At 30.7% G+C, this 12,407-nt stretch overlaps 1 long non-coding RNA gene and 1 pseudogene across 1 annotated transcript; one reads left to right on the top strand and one right to left on the bottom strand.

Moving 5' to 3' along the window:
• Positions 1-1,427: 1,427 nt before the first annotated feature.
• LOC130497704 (uncharacterized) lies at positions 1,428-2,532 on the bottom strand. The gene is made up of 3 exons (XR_008936713.1): positions 2,275-2,532; positions 1,736-1,805; positions 1,428-1,608 (listed from the first exon to the last, which is right to left on the bottom strand). It is a non-coding gene; the product is annotated as an uncharacterized LOC130497704 (long non-coding RNA).
• A 4,563-nt stretch (positions 2,533-7,095) lies between these two features.
• On the top strand, positions 7,096-8,901 carry LOC108816104 (VQ motif-containing protein 11-like; annotated as a pseudogene).
• Positions 8,902-12,407: the final 3,506 nt, after the last annotated feature.

The raw sequence follows: 12,407 nt of genomic DNA on the forward strand, positions 1-12,407 counted from the left end.
AAATTGATGTGAAAAATTATTTGGTACGACTTACCCGGTTGGGTTACATTATAGTGAAAATAGCTTTAAATGTGTAAATGTTTCACGCGAGAATTAAATAACAGAACATCAGAAAGCTTTAACGAAGAGAAAATGTCACGATTTGTTAATGGCTCCGCTGATTTCTTTCTCAGACTAAAACAAATACTTTTTACCCGCTATAACAGTATAATTTGCCCGTTATAAGTTTGAATATTAATCCACCAGATGACAAAGAAAAAACAGTTGCCCGCATATCTTTCCAATTTCAAAATATCTAACACATTTTTAATCTGCCAAAAGTTCTCCAGCTAAAGAATTATTTGTTACATATACGAAGAAGGTTACACTTACAACTAAAAAGAGTTTCCAAGTAGAAAATCATCAACAGACACTACTTTCATGCTTCTCTTCCCCTGCTAGACATTCTTTTTCCTCCCCTGTCACCTCACATATAAACCATCTGTTATATCAAATTCTCAATACGACCATGAAAAAGTATTTCTTTATTGTGTGTTGTGTGATATAAGGAGATTGTGTTTACCATTTTGCAGATGTTTCATCCTCTCAGTGTCTTTGAAACTTCTTCAGTGTAAGCTTGAGCTGCTTCTGCTTCGGCTTTTGCTGTCTCTGCTTCCTTTGCAGTGGTGTTGATGCTTCAATTTTTCTCCATCACCAATGGTGATATAGACAGGAGCAGATTTATCAATTATTGGACATAGCCTATACCTGCAACCAATTTAGGATTAACATTAATAACGACTGTGTGTGCTTAACTTTGACAAAGAATAGATTTCAGAAGCGGTGTTCCACTGCCATGTATCTGCATCTGCTGTTGATGTATCCAGACGGTTGCTCAATCTTCTGTTCAGTGCACCACCGAGAGATAAAGCTTCTCTGAATCCCTTCTCAACATATCCAGCATGCTCTCTCTTGTCGGAGCCAAAACCAAACAAATATGGTTCTTCCCACGCTTTTCACACATCAAATCTACATAAAAACCATATAAGGTGTGAATATTTGAGTCCTCGAATATGTAAGTACAATCATAGCCATAGGATTGACAAACCCGTGTATTTTCTTTATATTTTGTTCAAATTTGTTTCTCAAAAACTATTGTTTTTGGAAATTTGTTTTGATCATCTATTAGCTTTTAATTCTTGTTTTGCGTTAATAATACCTTGTTAATTTCACAAAACTGAATTTGTTGATTTAAAGAGAAAAAAAACATAGGATTCACTTCTATGATATATGTAGTTTTAATATTTGTTTGATAAAACGTTTAAATTCAACTCAGGGATTCGTAATTTTTTTTTTGTTATTATCAATTTTCCAATTTGGTATTTTCATCATTATCTCTTTGAAATTGTCGAACAAAAAAGCAGTGAATAATTTTTTTTATACGGCAGTTTCACGATATTATAGATTACCCACTTTATTACGAAAAACGAAACAAACGGATGTTTGGATAAAAATTCAATGAATAACAAAGTTGATCTTATACAGCAATATATTGATATCAACCATAGCACTGGAACGTTGAGATGCCATAGTTTCTTCTTGACCACTTTGTGTCATCCTTATAAACCCCTGAATACAAAAAAGCGTCAACTTACGATAAGTTACATAAGCTGCAATGAAGCGCAAATAACACCAATAATTATTTCACTGAATCAAACCTAGAATAGACTCATCAAATACCAAAAGAAAACTCAACTCTTTGTTTGAATCTGTTGAAGAAAGTCAGAATCTTTGGCAAAAGATGAGCCTGTTATCAAGCTGGTCACCTGTATCAATTTCAAGAGGAATAAAAAGGATTATTTGACTACCCCTACCGTGAGTGGAATCTAAACGAAGCTGAGAAAGATATGATCATCAATGAACTTTGAGAACAATACGAAGCTGCAAATTTCAGTGAAAGGCCAATAAAGTATTTTACTTTTCTGTGACTCGTTGATCTTACGACCTAAAAAATGAACAGCAATCGAAGGGGAAACATAAAGGAGATTATCAAAGGGAGAGGAATTAAAAAAAGAACAATCTGAAACAAAATCAACCACCACGAAGCTTTTGAATTAAAAAATTGATAAGCAATACATGAATAAATTTAACAAAATCAAAAACGAAATCATCTCCCATTCAGAGGATAGACTAAAACAGGATGAGGTTCAAAATAAATTTCAATATCAGTGAACTTTGAGAACGATTTTGTATATGAGAGATGATTAGTAGAAAGAAGAAGAGATCGAGACTTACAGCGGAATAATACATATGTATTTATACCCAGAAATTACATATCTCGCCAACGCAAAACATGCATTGAAGAATTTGTAGTGGGCGACTGTATTAATGGGATTAAACACATAGAATCCATAACGCAATCCGTTTCGAGAAATCAGAGGAACTCGATCGTCACCTCGCCGCAGAATAAAGTGAAACGAAGAACAGACATGTTTTGACGTATATGGATTCGGGTTAGCGTGAAGTGTCCTGGCCGGGCCGACAGCAATTAAGCCCAACAGCATATACAATACGATCAAAAGCCCACGTAATAACAACATTAATGAAACGGCGCGTTTTTGATCCGGGACACGTGTCAACGCCAGGGAGCTCGAATTTCTGACCTGGCATCCTATGTGGCAGCACCAGGAGGGAGTATACCATACTTTATATAAATAGATAATTGTTAACCGTTAAGAATATATTTGTTGAATAGATAATGATTAAGTTAGCACGATAATATATTTTTTACCATTTAACAAAATATATAGTAGGTGTCGATAGGTATTTTTAACATATTGGCAACCAATTTAAAAACGATAACATGTTTTATAACCGTTAACCAAACATGTACCGGTTAATAGAAACATTCTATATAAGATGTAGCTGCTAAGTTTTGACGTACAATGTTATGTGATTTGTTATACCGGTAACAAATTTTGTACCATTTAACAAATTATGTACCAACCAATAACAGCTATTTATTAACATTTTTAAAATCATTTTAAATATCTTTAACATGTTTTGTAACAGCTAAGTAAAGATTTACCTTTTCACTATACTCGATAGCACATCCATCATCTTCGTTGTGGTCTTCACTAAACCATAAACTTTTGAGATCCAATTCTAGAATTCTGACAAAAATCATCTCTGTTTCGATCTGGGAAAGTGGATGAACAAGATAAAAGCATCTCCTAAGTAGTCAATTTCCTCGCCAATTGAATCAACCCAAGGATTAACAGAAGAGCCTGTTTTAGGATCCAGAGCCATAATACTAGTTGGATCCAGATGCTAAGTTGAAAGAAATATATTTAAATGAATATGGATTCACATCTTTGAAGATAGAAAAAAAGTGAAGAATCTATTGACAAAACAAGAAGAATAAGTTAGAAATTTTAAGGAAACTCAAAAATGAAAGAAAAGAAATAAAATTTAATATTTGGGCAGGATTTGGAAGAAGAAACACGAGAGAGAGAGAGAGAGAGAGAGAGAGAGAGAGAGAGAGAGAGAGAGAGAGAGAGAGAGAGAGAGAGAGAGAGAGAGAGAGAGAGAGAGAGAGAAGAAAGATAGTTTGGTATTTAAAAAATGTCAATAATGAATGGGGTATATAGCTAATTATGTCTTTATTCATGTATATAAGGCCTAATTTCTTTTATTCTAATTTGCTTCATAGCCATCTCGATATTTTGTGTTCTATATATCTAGAAAATTTAGATTTTTACTAGATATTCTATTTGATATGTAAAAAATACAAAATTTAGACAAATAAAAATAAAAAAATTCAAAAACTTATAGAAAATAATATATATTTTATTACAAAAGATAAACATTTATTTACTTTTAAAAATTCAAAAACTTATAGTAAATAAAAATATTGTAAAAATTATATACGATATAATATTTCTATAACTTATATATAGATCCTTTAAATATATGTTTATATATATGCATATACATATTGTATCAGAAATCTATTCTTAAAAATATTAGTATCTATGATTTACTTTTTTTTTATGGATATTATATATTAGTATTTAATTTACTCCGTATAGTTAGGAATATCCGGATCTTTCTATTCAAATCGAAACAGATAACAAATCAAATAAAAATTTACTGATATTTTATCCTGTCATAAGCTATTAGAGATAATGCGGAAATCAATACTATTAAATTAGCAACATGACCAATTAATATAGGTTGTGTCCAAATTAAAATATAACTACGTCTAAAATATAACTACATAAAATAAATTATAACTGCATGTAAAATGTAACTTCTCCACATTTGATAACTAACAAAAATCCTATTTTTAAGGTTCGGGTAAGTTGGCAGGGAGAATAATAAAGTGGCGGGTATATTTTGAAATGTTTTATTTTAGTTTTACTTACATGCAGTTATAGGTTATTCCCAAAACATTAGTCTTGAGAATAATGTTTTACTTTAGTTTCTATATTTTTATTTTTATTTGACATATAAAATATCAAAAATAGTTCAGATTATTTAAATATTTTTTGTAACAAGTTAAGAATTATGAAATTTAACAGAAAATATAAAGACTTGAAAATTCATAAATATTTATTTGTGTAATGTGAATAATAAAATTAAACTTCAAATCTAAAGTAAACAAAAGTAAAACATTATTAATAATTTTTTGATAACAAAACTGAAAAACCTAACTTCTTTATCAAAACATTATAGAAAACGGATTTTAAAAACATAATTAAAAACTAAAAAGGTAAAATTTATCTATTGGTTAAACCAGTGGTTTAACCGGTAACTGGGTTTTTGAATTTTTGTGATTTTTGTAGATTCTATATCTATTCTATTAATTTAGAAAAATAACCTATTGATATAGGTTCAGTCCAATTATTTTAATACAATAATAAAATTTCTTACTAATCATTTACGAAAAATATTATACACAAATATGATTACAAGGAAAAACACAAATATGATTAAAATACAAATATGAAAATTAAATTTCTAAAAAATGTAAAACAAAAAATATACCCGCCCTTTAATCTAGTCTATTATATTAAAAGAGAAGCCACAACTTCATTCATGAGTGATATTTTAAATTGGACCATTATTTAGAAAGTTTATAAAATGTACATAACTTAACTATAATATCACTTAATATCTTCATTTTTATTTAAAATAAAAATAAATATTTATATAAGAAAACACTAACAAAATATTTTGAGAATCTTTTCAGGATCATTTAAAAAAAATTCGAAAACTGATTAATTTAAATTTAAGTTACCATAAAATAAAATCAGATATTTAAATGTAATTTAGTTTCGATTTATAAAAAAGAAAATTATACAAAATATTTCAATGATAATAGCAACTTAAAATAATTACTTTTCAAAAATACATTTGACAAAGATTTTAAAAAAGATTTTGTTGGAAAGCAATATCTATTTCTATTTAAAATTTAAAATAAAAATATCTTATTTATTAAACACATAATCATGACTTATTACTTTTGTAATTTTTTAATTTAAACTATCTCTTATGGGCCACAACTTTAAATGCTTCTATCATGTAACATTACAATTTATGTCAATAACGTTTAACACAAATCATATATTCTTACTAATGGTTAAATTTTAATCTACACTTTCATAGATGAAATATTTAACATCTTTACATATCGTTGATGTGTATGGTTTTAGTAAACTATTATTAGCGTTTGTATATTCTATTGAGTTAAAAACTATTTTATTTTATTATTTAAAAACTATACCAGATTGATTTATTAATCAGTATATATAAAGTTTTACATGTCCTACTCCAACTATAAATAAACAACAATATATATACGAAATGAATATATACATGAACGAATGCATTAAAATTTTACTATATTTTTTAAATATACAACTACTACTAAAAGAGGAAAATCGTTTTGAATCTAATCTTATTTATATGGTATATTATAATTTGTTTCACTAAAATTTAATTATTTTCTAAAGCATAGCCTATGCCAAAACAATCAACTAAAATATAACACTATTGTATTTAAATAAGTCATATACATTTTTGAAAATATGTTTAATGTTTGTATTATATATAACAATGATGTAAACACAAAAAAACTTATGTAAATATGAATGAAAACAAACATCCGCGCAACCAAGTTCTGGTAATAATTAATTTGCTTACCAAGTCAACAAAGGACCGGCCATTTCTCATTATCACCGAGTAATCTATATGATGTTTCTCACTTCTTAGGGGAATTGGCAACAATTCGAATCTTCTCTATTAAAAGAGAAGTACAGATTTTATCTACCATTTAAAAGTCACATTGGACTATTTCCTAGAAATCACAACTGATATTTTTATATTTGCATAATAATATCATAACAATAATTGTTATTAATTTATTATTTTCTTTCCCTAACAACTAATTAAAGTATTAAAATTTTAATTTTGTTTCTCTTTTAAATGGGCCAATTGTTAACAAATTTTTATATCTTTCTTATAAGATATACTACATTATGCTATATACATATATATAATTCTCTATTAGTGGTAATTTCATTAATAATGTTTTCTATATTTCTATGTTTTGTAAAAAAAAAATCGATAAAATAACATTTATAAAAGAATGTCAACAAGATAACCCAATATAATGTGATTAAAATGAAAATCCAAAAACTAATATAATTTTGTATTTTAGATATATTTTTATTGTGGTCATTTAGATAATCATACAAGTTAATAAATTGTATTAATAAATTTAATAGAATAGTAGATCCGTTTAAAAAAGGATGTCGCTATCTATTATATATCAAACAAGGATACAAAATGAACACACTCTAACATATAGAAACACGTATAAAATAGTTTTACGACATATCAAAAACAGAAGAAATTATAAATGGTATATTGTTGAAAAAAATAACACCCGCCCAGTCGGGCGGGTTAGAATCTAGCTTGGGGTTGGCTTTGACGTTGTAACCAACTAGAAGAAAATTGAATCCGTGTTTGAATCATATAATAATATTAAATTAATAATTAGCAACAGAAAGGTTAATTGTTTTGGTCAACTTGATAACTAAAATTTCTAGACGTGCAGAGTGAAACATAGTAATATAGCGTTGGGAAAAAATGTGGAAAAATCACTAGAAGACGGCCTTGTTTAAATAATTGGGTTAGCTAGTATGCAGACAAGCTCTCTCGGACGAAACTAAACAAGCTTCTCTTCTATTCTTCCAAAGGTTTCAACTTTATACATCATCTCCACCGCCATGAGCCACCGGAACCATCACCACCACCAGTCTCCGAGCTATACCACCAACCCGAACACCGTGTTCGTTCAAGCAGACCACTCAAATTTCCGCAACATCGTCCACAAACTCACCGGAGCACCACCGGAACTCTCTGCCGTCTCCGCGGCACAACAGAAGCTTCCTTTAACTCCAAAGAAACCAGCATTCAAGCTCCACGAACGCCGTAAAACATCCAAGAAAATGGAGCTGAAGATCAACAACATCACCGACGACTCTTGCAGCCATTTCCACCGAGGATTCCTGGTCTCTCCCGTTTCTCATCTCGACACATTCTGGGCGCACGTGAGCCCACATGAGCCCACATTCAGCTCGTAAACGTCCCCACGCGTCGCCGGACAAGGAAGAGCACAAGGGCATAGCCGAGAAAGGGTTCTACTTCCTTCCGAGTCCGAGAAGCGTGGCCGAGCCAGCACCGGAGCTTTTGCCTTTGTTTCCTCTACGTTCTCCTATCGGTACTTATCAACGGACTGAAGAGGATTACCGCAACTCTTAGAGCTCTTAATCGTAATATTTGGCTTTTTTGTTAGAGCCTAATATGACTTGTTTCTATCATCTTCATTAATTTTTTTTGAAGGGTCAAACCATTCCACGTGTACTCCACTACCACTTCCATTAGAATATAATCTTAAGCACTTCTCATACGCGTCAATTACTTTACATTAGTCAAGGAAGGCATCATTTCGCAAGTAATACGTGGATCCAACAAACATATGCTACGTAGTTTTGAAACTTAACTACACTTGGTTACATTATTTACTGTCAAAACATTTCTTTTTATTTCTAAAAACAAGTCGATGCATACAATGTATGCGGTAAATGAATAGATAGCCAATATGTTGGGGTGGTGGGGGAAGAGCCTGTATAAACTTACTTGTAACAGATACGAAAACGTGTAGACTTTTTAGTTCAGGAAGAAAGTCAAGAAGAAGAACTCGTTTTTGGTGGATAGGACACGCACAGTGGTCCATTGATTTATTTTCATTTTGGTGTGATAGTGGGGCTCATAAAGCTGCCAGCCGTTGGATTTAATGACAAGGCTGTGATGCAGAATGAAGCGGCGTCTATTTCCTCTGCAGATCCAACGGCTACAATTCAGTTCTCCTGCTAAAATAGTAAAAAGATGTATTAAAAAGGATGTAACTTGTAGCAGAGGGTGTCTCTGCAGCTCTCTTTAAAGTCAGTCCATCTTCGTACTCTGCCTCTCTCAGGTGTGTAATCCAAATTTTCAAACATATGCTCAAATAGTAGCCGTCCATTTGTTCTCCTTTAAACCAAGTGCCCTCTCTCCCATTGAAGTTCAAGAGAGCATCATCAAAGTTTGGTTTATTGGAATTCCCTCCAATGGTAGGAACAGATAATGGGTTATAGGATATTTAATCATTTTCACAATATCCAAATGATGTATTTAATGAATTTGTTTAACGTTCTGGTCATCTAATCGTATTCACATAATCAATCATTTCTTTTTTGGTTTGCGTATATCTACATGATACATATAAAAGAGCAGGGATGGATCTAGAATTGTATTTATTGTACTAGTGAGTCCTCGCACAAGCGCGAAGATGTTGATGGAATTGTTTTTTCATATGAAGTGTGCTCTAAGTGATCTTTCAAATGTGAATATTTGGAATTTGTTACTGATTTATGGTGGGGGTAAAGAGTTGTGGTAAATTTGTATGTTAACTTTTGTTTTTGACTTATATTTTTGACCTCCACTATCATTTGATCTAGCAAAATAGATTGTGGAGAAAAAAATCACAAATGTAGTTTTGAGATTATTTTACACGCCTGCGATCGCACTTGTCTAAAGTGAACTCTCTATACTCCATTGTGGGAAGATGTGCGTCGTCGGTACGTCGTTGGAGAGATTATTTATTTCAAAAAAAATTGTCATATTTTTTCATGTTATTTCCTTCTAATAATTGTCATTCGTTGGCGGCATGTTTTAAATGAGTTTAACATGTACTCTCATTCGTTTTCATGTATGTGCTAATATATTGTGTATATTTTTAAAGATTTCAATAATATGCGGGTTTTGATTTACAATGTCGTATCTATTTACTCATTGAAAAAGAATCTGACTAAATTGTAGATATTTTATTAGATACAATAACTTTACATATGCAATTTATATCATTCAATTGTTTTGAGGGTAATTATAGTAAAGGTATTAGGTTATATTTTGTTGTTTATGATCAAATTTATTCCCCAAAATATTGGCTATGAGTCAATGTTAATTATTAATTGGGGATTTTCATGAATGTTTTTATTATTTTTTAAATTGAGTTGTCAAAGTAAACAATTAAAAATACACTACTCTAAAATAGCGATATGAGCAAGCAATATCCAGTCTTTGAAAATGCCTAAGGTTTTTGCCAATTTTTCCAGTAAATATGATCTTATGAGGATGCATACGTACCATTTTCCATTATTTTGATAAAATTAGACTTGCTTAACAATATATTAATGGTAAAGTTCTTTGTGTTTCTTTCTCAACATGTTCGAATGGAATGAATTAAGAATATGGTGAATAATTTAAAAGATAATGAAAACCTCATAAGAGATAACTACTTGGAAGATAAAAAAACCAAAGTTTTAAGTGAGAAACAAAGATGATAGCAATTTTAAAAACTACGAATTGAAACTACAGTTGATGGGCTTATAAGAATTACAATTTCCTATCACTCACTGCAGTGCTTGCAGGTGTTTACAACGTCCTTGATCTCTGGTGGATTTGTTGCGCTACATTCCATTCATACCTTCCTCCCCACATGGTGTTATTGGCTTGCTCTTGGGGGGGTTTCATAATCGGAATGATCAGGTTGGCTTAGTTGCAGCCAGAGTATATGATTCATCATCTACCACAGCTAGTTAAGTTCACGGTGTACAAAAATGTGTGTTTTTGATGTATAAGCATGCAAGACTCACCGAAAGCAGAAGCCATCACTTCAAAGCTCTAATTTATTCCAAGCAAATGGAGTTTGTGTATATGTTTGTTACCTTCTTATAGAGCGTTACTTCTTGAAGAATCTGTTGAAATTTTCGAAGGGGAAGGTTCCTCTGCACCACAATAAGAAAATAGTAAAATACAAATTGTAACATGTTACTTTTGGAGAGTTTGTACTGATATACGTAAGAAATATAATGTGTCTAAAGACATTTCTCGTAGTGACATTTTGGCTTAGTTCTCTGAAGCTCCTTGTAAATATGACTGGAGTATCAAACTTACCAGTGAACTTAGCTCTCTGTGCCGATTCCTCAAATATCTCCAGTTATCCTAATCTGCGAAAATCCTGAGAAAACTTTTTTAATCAATCAAACGGGTTTTCATTCCTTTGTCAAGCATCTCCTCTAAGTATCTACATGCCTCCTTAAAGGTAAACATTGTAACAACAGTAGAATCTCTATAAATTAATAATGTTAGAGTTTTGAAATTTTATTAATTTATAGGGATATTAATTTACAAAAAAATATTTTTGTAGATTTTTTCTATTTTTATTTATAAAATAAACAATAATCTGATTTTACCGTATATACATCAATAAAATTTCAGAAATTTAATTTTCCTGTTGTTTTATTATAGTACTGGGTTTACATTTTTATGTTTCATATAACTTCTATGTGGTTTTCTATATACAGAAATGTTTAGAGAAAATAGATGTATTTTTATTGTGAATATAAAACCAACAACATAATAATTAGTTTGTACTTATATAAAATTTACATGTAGATATATTAGTAATTTATGATTTTAATGGGACCATATATTTACATAGGATTTTCAAAAAAAAATTATCTTATTATTATATCGATTTATGTCATATTTTGAACTGGTCTAACTCGAGACCGAAAAATTATTAATTTATAGAGATTATTAATTTATCGAGTATTAATTTATAGAGGTTCTACTGTACGTAGGTCATGGCGAAAGAAAACAAATATCAAAAACTGCGAAAAGGTTGAAGGAATATTAGAGATTTCATTCTTAGGTTCTATCAGAAAATAAAGCTTCATCATTAACTCTCAAGGATTTAGGATTTGGGTTTTAGTGTTTTGTTGACAATACTAAAAATATTTTAAAGAAAATTTCAAGAATTTAAGATTTACCTAAGAGTTTAGAGTTTCAGATTTAGGGTTTAGGTTTAGTGTTTTACTGATGGTATTGAAAATATTTTCAAAAAAATAACTTTTTGCGACGACTATTATTTTTTTATTTTTTTTCACTTTTTATTGTAAAAACATAATATAATTTGATAATATTTTGTAAACTTATTTAAAAGATACTGAATACGAAATAGTAAAATTCTATTGGTTGGTAAATTTAGAGAGTGAACCCAAGAAAAACTCTAATCGCGTATTGAAAAGAAAAAATATTGCGCAATGTCTTGCTTTGATTGGGGCTTTCTTCGTCAACCTCTGCCCAAACCCATAACAAGGTGTTGCTCGCTTTCTCTAAGCCATTCGTAGGTGCTCCAGTGCTCCTCCTTACCGTCTTTTGCCGTATGATTAGTTTTAAGTTCTATGATTCTTTCAGCCAGTTGGAATCAGCATTAATGTTTCTTTAAGAGCAAAAGTGTAGTAAACAAGAAAAAATATTTTCAATAAGATAGCTTGGAGATCCAACATAATGTAATCACCTAATCAAATACGTTCTCTTAGTATCATGTATGTTGTAACGATAATCATGTTAACTAGATCATATGGTATGTTCTTTCTTTACATGGGCACAATAACTAAAATTAAAAGATTCAATTTGTATGTAATTATGATCAAACAGAACTTTCTCAATGGAATCAAGATCAACGATAAGCGCCGTTCCCGTTTAGAGCTTCTCCTCCATCAATGACTTGCAAACGTTAGTAACTTCTGTGTCAAGAAAGTGAATACAATTAGAAAATTAAAAGGGAAGAAGAAGATAAGAACCTTTTTTCCCAACAAGAACTGTCGGGGGACCTCCAGAGCTCTGTCTGATGCCCTGAACCGTTAAAAAAAGGAGAGTTGCTTTGCGCACTGAGTTTGATAGTCCAAGGATTGTGGTGGTAATGCTAAAGCTCTTGAAAGTTGAAATTTGTAGAAACCAGTAACCAAGTA

This window comes from Raphanus sativus, chromosome 7 (genome assembly GCF_000801105.2).
Source record: "Raphanus sativus cultivar WK10039 chromosome 7, ASM80110v3, whole genome shotgun sequence".
Lineage (NCBI taxonomy): Eukaryota > Viridiplantae > Streptophyta > Magnoliopsida > Brassicales > Brassicaceae > Raphanus > Raphanus sativus.